This window comes from Struthio camelus, chromosome 27, assembly GCF_040807025.1.
Source record: "Struthio camelus isolate bStrCam1 chromosome 27, bStrCam1.hap1, whole genome shotgun sequence".
NCBI lineage: Eukaryota > Metazoa > Chordata > Aves > Struthioniformes > Struthionidae > Struthio > Struthio camelus.
In genome coordinates, this window is record NC_090968.1 from 6268153 (window position 1) to 6290962 (window position 22810).

A 22810-nucleotide genomic window follows, 5' to 3' on the forward strand; every position below is an offset into this window, starting at 1 on the left:
TAATGTCAGCCCTGTGCTCCCGTGTCGGATTTATGATGCCACTTGTAAACACCTTCCTGTAGGAGCATCATCCTTCCTGCACTGAAGTTGATCCTGTCCAGGTGACCTGAGCCTCACCTGATTATTCCTAGTAGCACTGTGGGAGTGTGACAGGCTGGATAAATCTCTTATGTTACGTCCATGCTGTAAAAATAGGAGGAAGCAAAAGTAGAGGCAGGGCAAGTAGAACTGTGAAGAGGTTTTCATGTTCCTACTTTCTTCTTCATCCAGAGATTCCTACCTTACAGTTCCCTTTCACTATCTCTTCATTCAAGTGCAAACGTGGGCCTTAGGCAGGATGTTGTAGCCTGTTACCCGAGTACATTAGGTTAGTAAGAGGAGTTTCTTGGTGCCCAGGTTGGTGCTTGTTCCCATTGATCACAGTGCCTTAGACATGGGCCAAAAGTCAGTATGCATACTGCTGAGCTGGGTTGGCCCTTTGAAAAAGAAACTTCATCGAAGAAAGGCACAGAATAAGCATGTTTTTAAAAGTGTGAATTCTAACTTTTTAAAGCTTAAAAGGTTGCTCACTCTTCATGAACAAAGATCAAAGAGGTGGAAAAAGACTAAAGGAAACGGAGCAGTAATTAGTGTAAGAACAGGAAGGAAAAACTTAACACGTAACTGTGATAGCATTCAGCTTTTAAGGAGGTTTGGGCTAGAGGAGTTTGGATGATGTAGACAAGGGTATCTTTTGCTGCTGTATTACTAGCTTTCTACCACAACATTGCAGTAGTCATAGTGAGAATTATGACCTCAATTTCTGTGAGTGCTTACCTAGACCAAGACATGTGTTTTCAGAAATAGGAAACTGAAGTAAATGTATATATAAAAAATGCTGCAAAATCATGACTTTTCTGACTCCCTTTCTTAACACAAACTGAATTTTCTTATCTGATGCCCACTGTATGTTCATCCTGCTTGCTCACACTACTTTCTCGTAGAAATCTACATGCCTTTGTTTTGGTGGGGTTTAACGTTCCCCAGAGGGTTGTATGCATTCAAGTGTGGAGGAAAAAAAAGTTCCTTGCTGTAACAAGAATGACTCAATGTACATCTTCAGTTCAAAGCACAGTTCTTGACCCTCTGAGTGGCTAACCCTGCCAACAAGCTATCATTATAAAGTTTAATTGAATTATTTCTGCAAGATAATGTGCTAGTGCAGTTTTTTTTTTTTAATTTTGTTTTAGTTTCATTGGCATGGCTCAGAAGTCGGATCCTTTGAGGAGATAAATGGGGGGATTAGGACATGTACAGAGTGAACTAGTTTTACTTCTTTGGTTTTATACCTCCCATTCCCTATCAGTTCATATAGCATTATGCTTGCATTCAATGGAAAATTAAAATCTTTCTTGCACAAAATGCTCTACTGCAAGAGATAATAGTAGATGAGCAAAACACTGGTTGATGATTCATCAAGATATAATATTTAACTATATATATGTTACATTTTACACACGAACACACAAAACTGAACGTCCTTGTAGCCAAATCTTTAGTCTAAACATGCTGATTATTTCTGTGCCTCTTCTTAGTATCATGCAACTATTTAACTTTGTCTCATCCTTCAAGTCATGCTAAATGGATTCTTGAATTCTGAAGTTTCAGTTTACTAGAAAATCATGATTTTTTTTCAGGCCTTGGCTATGCTACTTTTCTCAGCAATTTATTTCTTTTAAACAAAATGATACTTGGTTAAGATGATCCAGCCATGTACTGAAGGTGAAGAATTAACATCCATTCTTACTCTTATGATTATAACCTGGTGATTGTGCTTTGTTAAAATGAGATGCTGTGCAATTAAAGACTGCCTACTTGCTATACTGATGAATATTTTAAAGGAAAATCCAAAGATTCAGTTTGTATTTCTAGAAACTCAGGGATTCCAGTTAGAACTGGCTAGCTGCCATTTTTTTTCCTTTGAGAGTATACCTTAAGAGAATAGTCCAAAAAACAAACAAACAAACAAACCACAGCTCACCTGCCTTTCATATACAATACTACTAACAGAATTTGCTGGTGACCTATATCACTTACACTGGAATGATCACTGGCGTTTAGATGTTTGCATTTGTGCCTAAAGATGGACTGAGTGTATTGGTTCTTACAGAAAATGTAGTAATATTTATCCAGGAAAAATCTGAACTGTAATGAACTCAATATATTATCTGACTTAATCTCAGCTTTTATACTGAAATTACAGAGATCCTGTTCACCCAGTCGCCTTACACCTTTGACTGTCAACTGGAAACAAAATGGCTACTAATTCTACCTGAAATGCAAAAGCTTTTTGAAAATTGAACTGATGCATAAAATGGGAGTTACTCCTGACTCACATTAACCTAACATTGTTGGCAGTTTTCCATTGTCTGAACTCATTGGCTTTTTTGTTTGTTAGCTTTACACTGAAATAAAAAATGAGTATTTAGTTCTTGGAAATCAGTGGAACCTCCTCTGATTTACTCTGACATAAGTAGTATGCTCACCACATGGCTGTGTTTAACCCTGCTTAGTATTTGTGCTCTCTTAACTTACAAGAATAACCACATTTAGTGAAGGGCTTATTGTTTCATTTAAGAGTCTTAAATGAAACACATGGTGCTTGCTGGGAGTGTGAAAGAGCAAGGCAGACGTTATCTCCTGTGTTGTTAGAGTGCCAGAAGGCTAGGCTATTTTGGGATGAGGTAACAGACAGAATTAATATGGTCTCTGATAGAAATTAGTCCAGGGTTTTGATATTATTTTTTTCCAGGGATGAGGATAAGGGTCTTTGTTTTGTGTTTTAAACTGTCACACCCTTTTCAGCTACTCATATTAAGAGCTGCCTTAGCAGTCACAAGATGAATTTCATGAGAATTGGATGTCATCTACTTCACTAAATAGCCAACTGGTGCAGGGAGCCTAAGTGACTTAGTGAATTTCCCTCCACAGAGAGTTTCATTTAAATTAGTGGATAAAACTGATGCTTTTTCAGAACATCTGTTCCTGCTTCTAGGCTCTTGATTGTAGTGGAAATAATAACAAGTGCAACTATCCATTTTTTTTCTCACCCATGGTTTCTAAATCCTGGCTATTGATACTGTTTAGCATTGTTAATCAGTCTTGCTACTTTTCTTCTCCCCTTTAAAAGCCTGCCTTTTTAGACATAGTTAGGCTTTTGTTTATGTAAATATTTTGTAAGCAGCTGTGTCAGTCATTATGGTAAAGCTCAAGACTTTGTGTTGTGGAGCGGTTCTAATGTTTGTTAGAATCTGAAATCACATATACCCAAGGAGAAATGGTAATAAAAGCAATTAAAAGCCAACCCATAGCCATGTCTTGGCAAAAAACATATATGATAAGAACTCTCCAGTGATGGATATGCAGCTTTTCTTCTGAGTCACTGCGAATAAAAAAAAAAAAAAATTATTGCAACTTACCATTCTAAGTTTCTGGAAGTTGGTTGAGTCATTGGAGGCATTCAGATTTTTCTGCAGATCTGTCTAAAATCCCTCTTGTGTGACTCGTGTATGTTTTTTTAGTAGTCAATTTACTGACAAACATTTATTTGTAACATTAAAGCCCGTTATTAAATGAAAAACTACATCTACGTGACTGTGTGCTACTATTCATACAGAGATGATTTTGTTTTACTTGTATTGTTACCTCTTCACTTCTCACCTCTGCTTCAATTTCATTTTTATAAATATATTAAGCAAAATGTGAACTCTGATATCTAAGTCTTGACCTTCTGTCATGACAAAAATTGACCTTTTCTTCCTACTTCTTGCCTTCTGTGTGTAGCCCTCTTCCAATCATGACAGTGCACTGCCTCTCACACAGTGAATTGTTAGCTTCCTGAATATCCTTCTTGGAGATTGCTGAATTTTATATTTAATTATTATTACATTTTATATTTTATATTAATATATTTTATATTTAAAATAATTCAAAAGTAGCATTCAAAAGGTTTTTTTGATACTGAATTGTGTCTGGGCTTTAAAAAAAAAGTGGTAGGTTTTCCCCCTCATTCTGCAGTTTTTAAGTTGTAGCCTTATTGATATCTAGTCTAATACTAGATTAGCAGAAGTAAGTAATAATGGAATGTGACTATACTCTCCATCTTGCTGCATCCTGTATCACTGTCAGTTAAATTCTCAAATGGACACTCTCTCTTCCCCCGGCATCTTTCAAAGCTGGGTCTGTAAAGGCCATAAAAGGAAATTAAAAAATTTAGTGGCAAACAGATTTCTGAAGCTTACAGCGATATGACAACTAGATTTTAAGTGTCAAAATCAAAAAAAAAAAAAAAACTTCAGAGAAAGGGTGCACAGAGTTGTAATATTGATGCCACTTAAAAAAGTTTTGAAAATTTTAAGATGTGTGTACGTACACAAATTAAAATATGACTAGAATCACATTCTACCAGAAAAAAAGTTTCATTTTCCTTGCTTTTTTGATAGCTGGGTTTCCAGTTGGCCAAGACATAGAGATATTCTAAAAATGCCCTACTGTCACACCCACAAGTTTAGCAGTGTCAGTGCTAGAAACACTGACAGTCTTGCTGAAGAAGGCCTCTAGCGTTTCTAATACTGTTGATTGGGCTCTGATTTCTCTCTATCGCTCCATCAGTTTGTTAACAGAGTCAGCAGGTTATCTGGATTAGGGTTTCCAATACTGCTAGCAGCTGTGGGGCTTAAGCTTCTTTTTTCAATAGAGAAAGCATACAGTGTTTGTAAATAAGTCCTGCTGTAGTGATTCTTGTGCATGAACACAATGGATTCACACTGCTGCCAGCATGCATGTTCAGTCCCTTCAACTCTGAGAAAGTGATTGTTTCTGGAATTCAATTTGTGCAGCAGCAAAGGTTTAGTATTCCTTAGTTTTGCATTTCAGGAACAAGCCTCGTTGCAATCAGGTAGAACATAAGCATGCTTTGATGCAGCAATTGTGGTGATTGTGGCCGCGTGTTCCCCTCAGGAATTGATGGTCTGTTTATTCATAAACATTTCAAAATGTTATGACTTGTAAATTTAGTTTTGGACTTTTTTGGAATACATTTCTCCTTCTCCCTTATTTCTGTCCTTAAAAGGTGATATCAAAAGGAATTTGAGATCTCTTTTTAAAGGACATTATCTGTTCCTGAGCCCTTAGTTTGTGAGATGTTTATTTTGCTTTCTCTGGGTAGAATGTCTTTAAAATAATTTCTAAACAAAAACGCTCTATCCTTTTTCACATTCTCTTTTCTTTATTCAAAAATGTTTGTCAGTGAGGGATTTTTTCCACTGTGTGTACAGTGAAATTATATTCATGGCTATGCCTTTCATTTTAACTTTTTTATGTTCCAGAATAATCTTAGTTCTTCACCAATGCTTTGTATTAAAATTACGTCAAAAAGCTGCAATTGCGTCCTTTGATGTTACGCATTGTGTGCGCTTACAGTTTACATGTTTAGCAAATAGGTTGGATGTAGTCTCATGATCCTTCAATGTACAGGTTAAGAGACAGAGTGGTTAGATGGTACATGTGAGGTCAGGCCTTGAGAGCTGTAATAAGAGATAGGAACCAAACCAAAAGAACAACTCTTTTACTCCTTTCTAGCACTTGCTGTCAAACTATTAATAATCGTGGTAATACTATGTATCAGAATATCTGTATGTAACTATGCACTGTAGGATCAGCTGAGAAAGTTTGTTGCTAGTCCAAAAAAGTGGTTTGTCCTTTGGCTTTTCTTTCTATGCTGCTTAGTAGAAGTTGAGATCAGTTCAGATGCTTGAGTTGGCAACCTGTTTTGGCTTAGGTCATTCCTAATGAAGGATCCTGCACTCCGTTATATCCTTAATGCTGTAGTTCCACAAAAGTACACTCTATGTACTTTCTGAACTTCTCAATTTTTTACATAGTAGTTTGTCTATTGACAGTTTCTTTGAAACAATGCAACGATTTAGGAATGCTTTGTTATCTAGAAAAACTCCTCTCTGCTTTTGAATTATATTTGTTATATTCTTTATGTTTTTTTGTGTTGTTTAATTCAATGTTTCCATTAAACAATTGGAGAAAAAAAAAGGTATATTCTATAGCAGATAGGTAACCTAAATATCTTAAAATCCTTATAAAATAATTGTAAGGAACCTCATTTTAAATATAGAACCCCACTTTTATCAGTAATAACTTACCTCATGTGCTGCCGTTTGCAGCACACCCAAACTGTGCTGCAAGCACCTGTTCATGCCCAAATGTTACTTCAAAGAACTAGTGCTCCAACAACTTTCTTTTATCTCTTCTAGCTGCTGATCTGGGGTTTGATCCTGAGTACATTGGACCATATTCACCTGCCTGCTTCAATGTAAGTTTAATTTTCATCATGTACTTTAAAGGCAGCTACCTGTAGACTTGAGCAGCTATTTAAGTGTTGTACTAAATCTGGACTCTGGTCCGCAACATTCAAAAGATTGCAAGACCTAAGCCTTTGTTGAAGGGACTGTCTGACTGGAGCCAGGGAAGTACTGCAGGTTGCTCAAGGACTTTTCCTCCTTAACGTGATGTTTTTGTATGATAATCTCCAATCCTGATTTAAGAGATGAAGAAACAAGATATCAAATGGCCTTTTCATTAAGTTTGGCCACACCTCTGCCTATAATAACCACATTGCAGCAGCTGAGACAACAGTTTACTATGCAGTCCTGCTTCTTTGTGTTGGTAGTTTTTTGACAAATTTGACTTTCATTTCATCTTTACTTGGATACAGAAGATGCAATGAGGGTGACTAATTGCTTTTCTTAACCTTAAGATGGATTTTGCATAGGTTCCTATCATTACTGAATGAATGCCTGAATGAACCATCTAGTTCTAAAATGTCTTCATGAGAAGAAGCAAGTAAATCCTTAAGATTGTATTCAAATCTTTTTGTCTTTGAGTCTCACAATGATGTGTTGGATATTGATTATTAAAATGATCACGGTATGTAATATTAAAGGCATTATATATAAACAAGAGCACCTAAAATCACATAAAAAACCGTGTTAGAAGGCCTATGGGCCTTCACATTTCTTGGCATAAACAATCTCAAAGCATTAGCAAGTATTTCATATTTTCTAGTTACTCCATTGTAGTTGCCTGGGAGATCCTTTAAAATGTGTGATATGCACCTTTCCCAGAAAAAGGAGATGGGATGCATTGCATCATGGCCTCAGTCCAAAGTTGCAGTTCCCCTATTCTTCCCTGCAAAAGAAGCTTGGCGTTAGTTGTTGACCAAAAAGTTGCCAAGACAGTCATCCTAAATTTGAGGACTGCTCTCTGCAAGAGGAACGATTTATTGCCCATTTAACAGCTGTCTTACAGCTGTCTGTAAGGCACTTGGAGGATGAATAAACTGTAATGAATTGGAGCAGTTTATGCTTTACTTATGTATTTTTGGGAGTGGAATTGGTAAGTAGTTTTGAATTGCCTGGGTTGTTTCTGGCCCTTCCAGTGGGAGACTCTTAGGTGTACTGTGGTTTGCACAGTACTCCAGGCACCTGCACTTCAGCTAGGGAAATCCATGATATGAACTAATAACAGTTTTGCTAGCTTCAGGGGAGTTGAGGGTAATGGATAAAGTGATGATATTTTCAGGCTAGAGCTGGAAGATTGTCATCATTTCTGAGCTTCTTGTTTTACTGCTGCCTGGTGATAGTGACAGAATGTTCTGTGGTTAGGAAATGTCAGCTTCATGGATGAGCTGTCCAATGAGAATATCATTTCTCTCAACAGATTTCTACATAATCTGAATAGATTATGTAGAAATAAAGGTTAAGTTGGTCAGATAGCACCATATGCTAGTGGATGGAAAGATGCAAGCCAAGATTCCATGAACAAAAAAAAATCTATTTAGATCAAATTCAATTTTAGGAAGGTTGGTAAAAGATTTAACTAAAATAGAACTGGGAGACTTCTACTGAGCTGATTTTAATAATGACCGCATCTCTGCAGTCAGAATTGTGTCATTATAATAGATCTTTGCTTCTCAGATATATTTTAGAGAACAAATGTTACTAACAACTAATGAGTACAAATATTCCTGGATGAAATTCAGCAGCCTTCTTTACCAATTCATCACTGAACCACCAGGAGACAAATGCTGATGTCTCTGTCAGCCACTCATGAAAAATCCTTTGGAATACTTCACGCATTTCATTTTTGTCAATTCAAAAAGGATGAACTCAAAGGCAGGCTGGTGCAGAGAAGAAAGATCAATGTAATGGAGAGCCTATCCCATGAACTTGGCTTTTTAACCTAGCAAAAATAAAGAGCAAAGGGTCTGTGATTACTCTGTATTAATACATTGGGGGTAATTCCAGGGTGGGGGAAGGACAATTTAAGTTAAAGGACAAAACTGGCACAAGCCTAAATTGGAATAAATTGACCGTTAATATACTTAGACTGGAAATTAGAAGACAGTCTTAAGTGTTAGTAGAAATAGAATTGGGGGGGGGGGGGAGGGAAATAAAGAAAATAGACCATTTCAAATATGAAAGAAGTATCAAATCTATCAGTGTTGTCAGATTTCCAGAGGTCTCTGCAGCAGCTTTCTGTGATTGGTGGGTTAGTGCCTGGCCAATTGCCTTCAGGGGTTTGTCTTGTTTCAAAATCAGGAGGGGGAAGAGGAAGTGCTAGAAGCTGGTATTCTTCATTGCAGAAATACCCTGCAACAGAGGGGCAAGACAGAATAGATTCATCATAACCTTGTTCTGTTCCTGCTCCGTGAGACTAACGTTGTTTTGCTGTCCCAAACTCTGTCTCACAGAATCATTCATCGATGTTGAAGACTTACTGTTGGAACATCAGGACACTACCTAGGAGGGGACATAATGAGCATTAGCAATGAATTCAAGTTATAAAATTTAGATTTGGCATCTAGTTAATAGGATTTGAATCCCATGGTTTGCAAGCCAGGCTGTTTCTGGATTGCATAAAAATTACTGTGTTCCTCACTTGCTTTCTACAGCTCACTTTTTTCTGTACCATACTTTCCTGGAAAAGTCGCTTGTGGAGCTGGTAGTAGCATTGCCAAGAAGTGGACCACGGGGGAACTAATTTTGGGAAACTTGTCTACAAGTTTGAGTGCTCTGACCTCTTGCTGACTGAGCCATAGGGATTGGCAGGTCTAGGTGCAAAATAGCACCAACACATTCAGAGTCTGTTAATTTGAAGCGGTTTCCTATCTCCAGAAACAACAAAAAAAAAGTCAGTAGAACACCAGAGTCTTATCCGGAAGTCCAGCACAGATCTAGTAGAAAAACAAGAGTGAAGAAGTTTGTTGTAAGTAGTTACCGTTTTCTGGTTCCAGTGGTCTCTCTTATGAGAAGCAGGGATTTCCTTTTTTCACTCATGCACAAGTAGTGTCAGTCAGGCTCTGCTGTTGCATTACAACCTAATTTAAACAAAATCACAGGACCTCAATTCTGTGGGTCTCCCAAGGTCTTGCTTTCAGGCCCACAGTGTATTTGGCCTTGTCACTGAAGGCAGCTTTGCACATGTGCCTTCCCTCCATCAATAGGTGGAGCTGCTACAAAGCAAATCAATAGAAACTCAATCAGACAAGACCTCAATGAGTGTCAGGCTCACTTTGCAATGTGCAAGTCTGAATGCTATCAGAACAAAACCTGAATATGTATCAAATTGAACTAGTACCCCTTATAAATTGCATCTGTATTCATCCTATAAAAATACGTATGGATGAGAAAGGTGAAACTATTTCTCTAAAAAAACACCAATTCATAAAGTTCTGATGAATTTATATAATATACCTGCTGCTGTGCTTTAGTTCATTGTGAATATCCTTTTTATCAGCTGCCAAAGCCTTTGATTCTTCTTTCATGATTTTTTGGAGATAATTGTGCATTTTAGAGGAACTATCGATGCTTTAAACCTTTCATTTGACCAGAAAGCTGTATTTTCTCACAACTTTCAGTTTAAAATTTATTTAGAGCCTGAAGGCATTACTCTTACTACACTTTTCCTACTAATTTAACTGCCATTAGTAGTCTGTATAGTTCACATAATTTTAGGAGGAGGTGCTCTGTTCCCAGAAAAGGGATTTTATGTCTTTGCCTTAGGATAGGCAGAGATAAGATATGCTGTCACTCCACAAGCATAGGGAACTACTGTTCTCCAGCTGAGCTGTGTTACAGGCCTTGTGCTTTCCACCTATTGCAGGAGTTAAGAACAGCCAGCTGTGTGCTTTAAGCCACCTGGTGGTTTTAAACTAATATGTTCTTTTAGCAAAGCATGGACACAGGAGCTAATGCAGCTCAGCTGACAAATAGTAACTAATGAAGCCAGAGCACTTTCAGTTGTTTGTGATCATCTGTACAGACCCTGGATAACACTACTTCCAAGGTCGTTTAAGTTCTTTGTATGGGTTCCCCAGCTGAGGAGGACTAGCTTATAGAATGGAAGGAAGAGCTATTCCTGCCTTTCTTGTAGTAACAGAGTAGTTGAAGATCAGGATGATAGCTAGGCTGTACTCTTAGTTTTTTCCATGATTCAGTACTTGTCTACCAGAAGCTGTCAAGTAAGATTTGTAGAAGCTGAGTATGACTTTTGGTTTGCTCTGCTTCATTAGCTCTACGCTTGTTAGGAAGAACAGAAATATGGCACATGCATGCAGTGGCATTACTTATCTGAAAAATAAAAGGCTGCTTTTGGTGCCTGTAACACCAAGAAACCTGAGAGAATCCAAAGATGTGACACAGCTCTCCGCCTAATCTGGAATTGCTGAATGTTTGTTCTGGCTGCATAAAGACCAGTATCCACCTCAAGGGGGCTGACGTTATTTGGCTGTGTCAGAGAACCAAAAGAACGTGAAGTCAAGGTAAAGAAACTGCTATGTGGCAATTGCCTCCCCCTGCTTTTATTTCACAGGATATTATTAAACCTTAAAGGTAAGAGAGAGATGTTATGACTCTTTCTTCCTTGTGTCATTGAGGAATCAGTCCTAAAAATTAATGGCTATATTTAGAAAAGCATATCTAGTCACTCTGCTTTTTAATGAAATATGTGAAAATGTGCCCAAGAAACTATCTTAATCTCCCAGGAATTAATTTATGTTATAGTTGGTATTTTTCCTGATAAGAAATTGCGGGAAAGAAGCAAAACTTCCGTACCACAACAGGAGTCAGCCACTCCTCCTCTCCTCCCACCACCCCTTTTTCTCTCTTCCCTAGCCTTCAGTGCAGAGCAGCAACTGCATGCTGCAGGTGTGACCCCAGGGAGATGAGGGGTTTCACTGGAGCATGATATTTCATTCTATCCTCTCAGTGATCTAATGGAATTTGCTTTAAAAACATTCCTTTGTTCTTGCAGATAATCATGGGCTGGCCCAGATAGCATCACAAATTTGGTCTTTTCTGATAATAGAATCTTATCAGGGCTTCAGCAGCATATAGCATTTTACAGGATATGGCTTTAATTAAAACGACAATATGGAACAGCTGAGGTTAGATTCTCTAGTCTGGTATCTCTGTAACATCAGGCTGGAAAAGGATGAGGTAATAAATGTCTTTCATTTGGTATGAGAGAGAAGGTAGAGAACTATTTTGCTGATATATTAATCATCTGTTCACTGGAGTTAATGCATTTGAAAGTTCTAAGGTAAGCTCTCTCTGAAGGCATACAGTAACCAGAGACTCTTTTCTGATGGGTCCCCAAATGTACTAAAACTGAAATAGCAGGGGTTATACCTTGCTTTTCAGGCATTAGTCTCAGGAATCTGTGGATGGGAACCTCAGGTCTTGTGACATGGGATACAAGATTACTGGAGTTCCCCCCAAATCTATGGCTATTTCTTAGTGGGGGAACAGTATCTTCTGTGTTTGGGCTACATAGTAGGGGATTTGGTTCTGACCTCTGTATGCTATCACAAAAGAAAGAGTAATGTTATAAGCAGCAGTCTTACGGTGCTGGGCTGATTTAGAGAATACAAGGAGTATCTTCGACTCAATTTCACAGCTTTGAAATTCAGAATTTATGAAAGACTACTGTTGTCTGGCTCTGAAAGGCAATTATTTTGGGGGGTAAGCATATTTTATCTGCTATATACAGTGCATGCTACCCAAGGGCACTTATAATTTGAAGCTGGTTCTTCGATGTCTTACCACCAGGTTTATGGTTTGAATGCATTGAGCATTCAGGTAGATGAGAATCTTCTGGCAGCTCTCTGAACATGCTCTTCTGTGCTCCATGCAGAGTTGAACCTCCAGCTTCTTTAAAGTTCACCTATCAGAATTCACAAATCAATACCAACCCACAGTCAGGGAAAGGTTTCTCATCTTTTGCGCTACCTAATGCTTGCTACTAGAGAAAGCAGGGCAGAATAGTGAGTCATGCCTTATCTGTAGCAAAAGTCTGGCTAATCAAAGAATCTGCAGTATGCAGAGCCTCACCTCTTCCCATCTGCCACCTCAAGAACTCTCAGCAGTCGCTATTCTTACTCACCAATTCAATTTCAAATTAACAGCAGCCTGTTCTCCCTCACCCCCTCTGTCAAAGATCATTAGGAAGCCATGTTTTACTGGTAGTTGCAGAACTTAACGGAGGTTATGGTGATTTTAACGGCTGAAGAAAGAAGAGAATATTTTTGAATAAAAATTCCCCTTTAGAATAGATTTGTTCATCATGACCACAGTGTTTTGTGGCAGTGCAATATTCTTGAAAAAGCTTTAATTGCTCAGATTTTTCCTGCAGAGAGAATTCAGAGCAGTGTGATCTGGACAGTCAGCTAAACTGTGAAGACCTGCAGTCAGGTCTCCACTTTTCCTGATTCAGTGCAGTGAAGTTTCCTACAATGTAAGCGTTAATCAGGTATTAGGGCATATGGCCAGTGTCTCTCTTATTCTCTGGTTAACTGCACTGTTAGTTATATGAAGATAAATGAGCCTGAATGGAAGAGTCTGGAATTTACAGACTCTACAGTCCAGTTGTCAGGACATGGAACCAAAAAACCAGAAAGTCAGGACAATGAGTTTCAATCTCTTCTATTGTAGGTGAGTGCCTTAAGTGCCTTGTTTCCCTGCTCCCATCCCCTGGCAAATCTTTCCCCAACAGCATTCAAATAAGCACAATCTGTTGAATGTCTTTCCCCCCACCCCCCACCTTTAGGCAAGAAATACCCTATTGGAAAGATGGCTCTAGCAGTAGATCCAAACTCTGCTTTGCCTTGATAATGAGCAAGGAGCCAGAGAAGCTCTAGAAGTCAGTGCGCTTATGTAGGACTTGATGTTTAACCTCATTTTCCAAGTTGCTAATCTGGTGCAGCCATTTCTTACTTTGACATCTGGAAGTCTTCCATCTATGAAAGTGCAACTCTGACACAGCAACACATCAAAGCAGGCATCTACCTTTAAGCAAGTCAACATGCTAGAAGTTTTCAAGTACTAAGCACCTTCTGAAATGAGATTTTGTTAACTCCACAACACAATTAAGGCTAGCTATGTGATGCTCTACGTAACAAGAGATGACAATGGATAAAAAGGAAACGCAAACCAGCTGCCTTAAGGGAAAATTATTTTTAAAAGAAAATTACCTTTACTCAGCAAGACTAAAGTTAATATTTCTGAATTATTGAATTCCCTGTTAAAGACTTCTTAAGAAAAAAAAATTATTTTTCTTAATCTCTTATGTTTTTCTTGCATTGTTTTACTCCTTCGTATATATTTGGTAGCTTTAAAAAGCTAAATGAAAGTATTTGTTTTATATTCTGTACCTATTGACTTTGAAATCAGGAAAAAAAAGAGTATATTTTTTATCAGTAAATTTATCGTTTTCGTTCCATTGCGGGAGGTCATGTTACAAATGTCTGATGAGATGTTCTGCTCTGAGGATATGATGTAATGCAGAATAATTTGATTGCCATTTAAAAAAAGCTTTTTTTTGTATTCGTGTAACTTGCAGGGCAGATTTTACTTACACAACACTGAGAGAAATGATTTTGTGTATTTCTCTACAAAGCTGTGTGTGTGCATGTAACTGGCTGTGAAATACAGACTTCTGATTTGAAAACATCTTTGCTCTGATCCCTAGAGCACGGATAATACTATATACTTGAGCACTGCAGACTTTTTTTGTTACTATAAGAACTCTGTTGTCAGTCACAGCTTTGCTTCTAATCAAAGAGTAATTTCCTAGTACTATTAGTCTACAGAATCACTTTCACAGTTAAAAATATAGTATCTGGCTTATAAGTGTAACGTGTCTTTTTATCTTAGTTCATTACAACTACCCTTAAAATAACCAATAATTGCCATCCTTTAACCGTTAGCTCTGTCTTGAAGACAGCGATTATTTAGTACTACTTTATCGCAAGTGTTGGGGAAACACAAATTCTGTGTTTAAAGCAATTTAATTTGTTTTTCCTCATATGAAATTTGTCTCTTCCTCACAAATACAGCATGATCAAGGAGTTGACTACTTGAGCTACTTGTGTGAGGAGACATGAAGACTCAAAAAGAAAGCATGAAGTACCCTGGCTGGACATTGACAAAGGGAAAAACTCATAGTAAGTGCTATATTTTTCAAAATTCTGTACTTTAGTACAAACTCTTTTTTATTTTGTCCCTTTTTATTTGCAATGAAAAATCATATGTGAATTGATATAATCCAATTATACCATTCTCTGTACTTGTTATGTAACAGTCATACCTAGATGGAGCTTTGCTTTGTAGAAATTCAGTGAAGTGAGATGGTGCCTGATTGAAATGCATCGTGCTTTAAATACTTAATATAGCCTCAAAAATGAGAGGGAAGGCGTAATCCAGAGGAGTGAATTGAGCTGCCCAGAAGTCTTTATTCAGGTTAGTCATTTTCTGCAGCCAGAACTAGTGTCCTGTCTTCTCCATCTTTATTCTCAGCTCTTTCAGGCTGGCCATACTTTCATAGCAAACCAAAAATGCATATCCTTCCTTCATTAACTTCTCTCTGTCTTGAGAGAATACTTGACCTTGAAGTATTCTTAAAAATGCTATGGGAGCTGGAGGTGTCCCTCTTCCCCCACGGTTGCAATGCAGTTTTCAGTGTCATATAATTGTTGTGACCTGTTTGGGAGTTGTAATCTGCTTCTTAAAAGAACGCTGTTCTAGACTCAGCTGCCTGCTGTAAAAGTGAAAGTGGAATTGCATGTGATTAAATGCAATCACTTCCTTCAAATTTTTTTAAGGACAAATGCCTGAACTATGGGGAAAAAGAAAAGGGTCCAAATCCTACTGAAGATGCATTTTATGTAATGCTTAGCTCTTGTGCAGAGGTGAATTGGACCCAAATAAAACATAAAGTGTGTGCTTTAAACACCACAGCTATATTGTAAGCAAAATACTTCCTCCTTTGTCTGTCTGCCAACATTTGACTATGGGAATGCATTTTCGTTACTAAAGCGAATATGGTCATAAATCCTTAAGAAACCCTTAAGATTAGAGGAAGTTGTTCTCTTTTGGTTAAGTTTCCCAGTAAAACATCAGTACACGAAAAGCCTGCATTCCACTTTGCTGCTTGTTTTTTTTTTTTTTTTTTCCCCCCAGAGCTCAGTAAGTTTTCCCTATAACCAGAGAAAATTCTACTTCATCTTTCATAGAAGGCCACATTCACTGAGCTACTGACTTCATGGTCTCTTGTGTGATTACTTATGACAGAGTTCATTGTATTTTGTTTGAGAACATAATTAGTCTTTAGTACATGACAGTGGAGTGGCTAGTCCACATTACAGTGCTTACTGCTTCCCTCTGCTGTGTGGAGCTAGAATTGCTCAACCCTCTTCCATAAACAGTCTTTCAGAGAAACACTAACATTCGGAGGCAGATGGTGCAAAAGGATTTGAGGGTGTACCTACTACATAGCACCGCAATGTAGTTTGAAGAAGCAATATGTTAGTCAAAGCAGGGTGCTGCACCATATACTGAACTACCTTGGCTATCTCTCCAAAGCACTTCATTGTGTTCGTTTGGCATATCTTTGGTTCCACCTCAACTGGATGCTCCTCAGGAAAGATCCTGTTTATCCTGTTTATGTCAGCTGAGGCTCTCACTTGGTTGAGGCAATGTTTTATGTTGCTCGGAGTTCTTGTCAGTGAATTGTTGATGTAGCCTGCTTTCTGGTGAATAGTCCCTTAGGTCTGGCCACCACAGGAGCAGATTCTGCTGGTCCTCGCTATTGCTTGGGAGCATCTGTGCATGTATTAAATGTAAGAACTGCTCTTAGCACACCTGAGGCCCCATCTGTGTTTCAGTTTGCTAAGTGGCACTGCAGTATTCCTGACTTTTGGCTGGTGGGGGTGGGCACTAGATTTTGGTAACGCTTTCAGAATAAGTTACTTATTTCTATGCAACCAACTCCTTTTATTGTTTTTCCCTGTAATGTGTATGTCAAATTTCAGAAAAACATTTATGTGGCTTGTTTTTGACAGGTGGAATAGGTTAATTCATTTAAAAAGAAAGCAATGTTTTTTTTGATGGTAAAGGGATTATCCAAATGCTGAGCAGACTGGTCTCAGTTCCTACCTATAGGTTGGTTCTCTGATGCTGTAAAATGCTCATTAAACATTGTATTTTTTATACTTGCATTGCATAATAACTTAATGTTCTCCACTTGTCCACACCTACTGAAAACAACAGAAAGTTCATTTCAGTAAGCAGCCTCCAAACGCTGCTGGCTGCTATGGGATATACAGTGGGATTCATCCTCACTTTACTAGATTTGGGCAATTGAGCTGAAGTGGACCTAAGACAAATTAGACTGTGAAGTCATGTGATAGGTTTGCTAGCTTTAGCATCAGAGTGCTGTCATTCTTAACAGTATTGATAGCATTGTACACCGGAGATGAGAAATATTGGATTCAGTTGAAAATATCTGAACGCTATTGCTGCAGCCCACTAAAACAATTGATGTAATTTTCTTTTTTTCTGTACATATACAGAACACTTCTCTTAAACTGATTGAGGATGTTATCTCAATTTCTGAGAGATTTTCTGATCAAATGGTATGCTGAAGATGTTGCGGAGTAGGGAGAAAAAGATGTTTATGTCTACCTTAAGACTTTAAGAGGGGCTGTTACCATCATAATTTTTTTTAACAGCCTCCTAACACATGAAAAATACAAAGTTAATATTGTTCCTTTGTTGTTGGGTTTTTTAAACAATTTTGTAACAGTTATGTCTCTGAGAACCTAAACAGGGTGCAAATCTAGAGAGACTCATCTGCCTAGAGTTGCAAAACTTAGAAAAATGCTGCAGAATTTACTGTCACCGCTACCAGGGCATGAATATTATGTGCATGATAGGGCAGTATACACTTACTGGATATCAATAATAAACAAGAAAAATTTACAGCAATAAATTAAATTTACAGGAATAAACCCCTGTAAAACTTAATAGGAGCAAAACCTGTAGAGCTACTTGAATAAAACATTTTAGTGCAGAGGAACTTAAAGGTTTAACAAAGTATAGTAAATCTTGTATGCCAGATCTAAAATTCTCTATCAGACACATCTGGCTCCATGGACTGTTTCTTAGGAGTGTCTGTTTAAAAAAAAAAAAAAAAAAAACCTATGGAAAATGAACTTATTATAGGTTTAAACTTCCTGTACAGGGGTCTGCAGCTCAAGGAAACATTTTTAGGGCGTCACAAATTGGAAAAGGTGGATGGAAAATCACTGTTGTACAAGTTTTGAATTTTAGCTGCATGTACCCTTATAGTAAATCAACTTACTCTTCATTACAATAGATGGCATTAGTGCATTACTTGTCTGCAAGGCACTGCAGTAAAGTGTTTTCTTATCCTTTCTACACCATTGATAGAGAGATGCATTGATAGAGAGATAGATTTCCTGTGTGGAAAAGAGAGGAAGCTAGATCAGCCTGCAAGGTGAGAGCAATGACATTTATAGTTGGGTTTGAAGTGGACTGTTGCTGGCAGTCTTTAAACTGAAGTTGTATATTCAGCAGCAGCATTGCTTAAGTAGGATTATACAGCCAAGACCTCTCATTCCCAGCCATGCACCACTCCTGGCACTGTGCTTGTGTTTGGTATAGTGTGAACCACATCAAGGAATTAATCCAACTTGAAAACACCATTCTTAATGATCTTATTTTATCTAGGCCCGTTTCCCCATCTACTGCCTAACATGGCTGTTACAATACTTGTATTGGCTACTGGCATAGCTTTTAGGGGGTGTGAGAAGCTGGGACAGAGGCGGGGGGAGGGTCAAGACTTGCTTGCATTCAACTGGTCAGTGTCAAACTTCACCGTTAGTATAAATGATTGAAAGTGAACTTCTTTTATTGCAGAGTTTCTTGTTCTGCTGTGCATTTAAAGACTGATGGAAAAAGTATGAACATATGAGAATGCACTGAAATTGAACTATAGAAATAAGTGACTGCACAGTGTGTATCTATAAACAGAGGGTATGCTTTTTTTTTAATGGGAGAAGCTATAGTTCAGGGAATTGGTTGCAATACTTGTACAGCTTTTCTCCCTCCCTCCCTCCTTCCTTCCACAATTGCATCATTTGTTCAGCTGTAATTAAGTTCCTTAAAGTCTTCTGTCAGTGTTCCAACAGCATCTCATGCCTGCCATAGAACTCTTGTACATCTTGTGGTGGAATAATGCAGATCCTTTGTGCTCTTCATGTTACAGCTGTCTGAGAGATAGACTTGATTCTTTTTTCAATCAGCACATTTGAAGTTTTTGAGTCTCCTTAGTACAAAATCTTCAAGCAATTGGAGAAGTGAGTGATGACCAGTATCTGCCACCCTTCTGGACAAGTGGTGTACGCATTTGAATAACTTGATTTTCTGTCTCTCTATATGGCAAGAATTATGTATCATGGTAGATTGTGGTTAGCTCTATGGCAGAACATGCCACAGGGCAATCGTTTCTCTGCTACGGTCACCTCTGTCTATGAATGATGATCAGGTTTTGTACGTTCTTGCGTAGTCCCCAGACTGGTGCACAGGCGGACAAGCCTGCCTTTCTGCAGCCTGCAAAATGTAGCCCAGGGTCACGTGCTTAGCAGCAGAAACAAGTGCAGTCCCCTCCTAACAGTGCAATACTTGGAGTGGCAAGACATCAGCAAGCACATTACATGTGTTTGGTGGGAGCTGACAAAAATTGGGTTCTTTGCCTTTAATCACCAATGGGGAGAAGGAAGACTTTTCTAGCTGTGTGATACTTGACTGATGCATGTTAATGGATACTTGCATCAAAATATACCTCTATTCTTCTTTTGCCTTGTAGCTGAAATAATTTTTTTAACGTTTAAGGGACTATTCAACTGCTTGTTGTCCTTCATTCGCACCTGAGATGATCAAACCGTTCAATTTCATGATTTGTCACTAATTATGAATGATTCAGAGCTGTCATTGCTAGGTGGATGCCCTCTGCTTTTGTGCTGGATATTAAGATGAAAATAATATAGCAAAGAGTTCCCTTCCCCCCTTTTCCTCTTGTTACTGAGAAGTCGTCATTATGGCCATTTCAAAGGCACAGTTAGGTAACTTAATAACATGACACTTGCATATTTCCAGTCCTGTCAAAATTATACTTCATTAGGATGAAAATAATCTCCCATTTCTCATAGCTCATTGTGAGGCTTCACTGCACTGGTTAGCAAAAAGGGGAGACAGGAACTGAATGTGCGATTAGTCCAATACATTGAGCAAATCAAAGCAGGGTGAAGTGTCCCTAATCAAGCCAAACATGTTTGCAATTTAAATGGCTGGTGCCTGCTTCAGCCTCTTTCCCCAAGCACTTCAGGCTTCACAGGAAGCGTGCGGCAACATCCAGACTAAAACTCCAATTGTCTCATTAACCCTAGTTCAGAGCATTAGCCTCCTATCTTGTAGTTAGCTGATACTGTTTCTTTGCCAGGTTCCATATAAGAATTTTCTGAGCTTTCTTTTTTCTATAACTCTTCAAGTAAAATTCCTTTATATGTTTCCATTGTGTTATGACCCGTGATTCTATCCATCTGCATTTCTTGCCTAGTTGCTGAATGTTTCTCAGCCTTTGCTGGTTAATTGTCAAAGGAAGCTGTTAGTGGATTCTACTTTTCAGTGCTATGTAAGTTTGAATGAAAAAAGGTGGCAATAACTGCCCACTAGATAGATGAGAGGCATCTGAACTTACTCAGTAATAGCCTTAGCCTTCTGAGAACAACAATACCTCTGACTGAGACTGAAATAGCTAGACATGTCACTCACTTTTCTGTGCAGGCAGAACAGAAACAGACTTGTCTGGTATTTCTTGTCCCTTGCCCTCTAACTGTGCTCCTGCTCAGACAGTGGCATTACTGCCAGCTCTGAACAGCACTATACTCGGTACAGCAATGTATACAATGCTTTAAAGAAGCTTTAAGGTAAAGTCCCTCACCCTCACTGCTTGAATGTATAACCTTTTTTCTTTTTTCTTAACCACAAATTACAAATAGCGAAGCTACTGAATTGCTTGTCTAATGTCCTGCTGTATTTGATATTCTTTGTTTGCTCCCAAAGCACGCTAATTCACGCACACCTCATACTTGCCTCGTCTGTTTTTTGACATGCACCTCCTAGTCCAAGTAAAAGTTCAGACAAGACTATCTGAGCAAAGATGGTAAATCTGGAATAGATACTTGGCGAGTGACTTTAAAGGGTGGGAAGTACCGGTGATAGACTCTTTCCATTTGCAGTCTGAGCTCTTGGTACAGAGGTTTGAGCATGTTGAATAGCTGCCCTTTTCCTCTAATCCAGCAGCAGCCACAACAAAAATGCCTGGATGTGTGACAAGTGATTGTAGATGGGAGCTGAGTATTAATGTCTGTAGAGAAATCTAAAAGGGCATGGAAATAAAATAATAATTAATGCTGCAGTAGGAAGTCGTCTTTGCCCGATTGAGGGAAATTATGTAGGTAAAATTTCAAGTACAGCTGATTTCTCCAAATTACGAATCAAGGAGTGAATTAGGTATTAAGATTATGACACTTTGTAAATGCTTGAGTCTTATGATATTAAAAATCTATTGGTGAATTTCAAATATTCATCACCCCCTTGGCAGGTTAATCCAGTTTTTGGAGGCAAAGTCAGCCACTTCGGCATTTCACTTACTATCAGATTAAGTTTGCTCAATGATGCTTTTTGATTGCGGAATGAGTAAAAACATAGGAAAATGTGAATAGTAGTATTGTTTCATCTTAGATAAAATTTATGCTATTTTTAAATTGATTCAACAAAAAATGATGCCTTATGATAGCCCAAATAGTGACTTCACAGACAAGTGGGGTGGAATCTTTTATAAAAAAAAAAAAAAAAAGCCCATGATACTTCTTTAAAAGTGTGGTGTTTTTTTTTTCTTTCACTAAGGATGCTGAAGTTTCTTTGGAATAAGGGGGTTTACATCACAAGCAATGAGTTAACAGGGAAGAATAATGCAGAAGTCCTGAGATGCTCTCAGACAAGTCTTACTAAGCTTTAGAAAAGCAGATATGAGCTTTCTGACAGGGAATCAAAATAAGATATTCAGATATGTGTATATATACAGTAAATGATTCAGCCTGTAGATGTCCTCATGCACAGTGTTGCAAATCCAGCATGAACAATAGAGCACAAAAATTACAAAGTTGGGACTCAAAATACATAGATGACCAGGTTTTAACCTGTGGACTCTAATTCCTAAAATAAGGAGGCTGTAAAATGGAAATAAGAAAGAAAGTTTCTTGGCAAAAGGCTTATAGTCACATCTGTGACTGGCTGATTAATTGCCATATTTTAATACTACTATAGCAGATGATGTAACAACTCAGTCTGTTGTGATTGTTTCTAAATACAGTGTGGTTGGATGTAGTACTGTATGTTGCTACTAAGGACTTCTGTAGCACTTGGGGGATTGGGTCCCATTTTTTACATGACTTTTGAAATTCATATAAAGATACAGACCCAATTCTAAAGGAAGCGCTATCTTGAAACCCTGATCCCTCCTCACAGAGGAGTGAGGGATGTTGCACAGCAGGAGAGAAACATGATAAAACTTTTTACCTGATATAGTTTATTTTCAGTATTTCTACATTGTAAATGAAGTGTCAGGCTCTCATCTTGCAGCTGCTCTCTCCTTGCTCACAATATCCCAGCCACCATGAGGTTGCCACTGGCAGAGATCTGCCTGCATGGCCTGCACAGTGAAAATAGTGGGATGTTACGTGATGGGTATTCCGTGCTTAGGCAGTGCTTTTGAGGCAGATCTCATTACAGAGAGATGGAGAAATAGCTGGACAGAACTAGTATCTGGCTGTTTTTCAAATGCAAGCAGTAAGAGGGCTTGTTTATTGTTGGCTTAATACTGAAAGCATCCTTTAAAAAAAAAAAAAAGGGGGGGGGGGGAAGGGGAATTTCTTTCTTTAACTGTCAGCTGATCCAAAGCACTTTCACTAACAATCCAGCTCCATATTGTGTTGGGAGAGCTCTATAGAACTGCAGACAGACAGCTATAGGTGATCATTTCAGAGCAAAGGAAAAAGATCAGGCTGAATTTTGGTAATGTGAATGCTACACTCATCTGCAATCTCTGTATGGTCTGATGCACAAGAATGGCTTTGCTGCTCTGACCCCTAATGGTTCATCTGTTCTATAACTTGTCCCTGATAGGAGTAGATGTTGTATTTTCCCTAAGCATACTTCTCATGCTCTCATCGTTCAGCTATTGATGTATAGGTTCTTCCTGAGTTGGAGGTCCCCTATACAATATATTGATGTTATTATTCACTGATTTGCTTATTGCCCATGAATTTGGCTAGTTT

The 22810-nt window shown here is 38.3% G+C and overlaps 1 protein-coding gene across 2 annotated transcripts in view; it reads left to right on the forward strand.

The window, feature by feature from the left end:
• The first annotated feature begins 14446 nt into the window (after positions 1–14446).
• Positions 14447–22810, forward strand: part of UNC5D (unc-5 netrin receptor D) — a 183396-nt gene continuing 175032 nt past the window's right edge. For both annotated transcript variants that reach the window (XM_068920606.1, XM_068920609.1), the window contains exon 1: positions 14447–14554. The gene's annotated coding sequence lies outside the window, so the exon portion shown is untranslated. The remainder of the gene's footprint in view (positions 14555–22810) is intronic.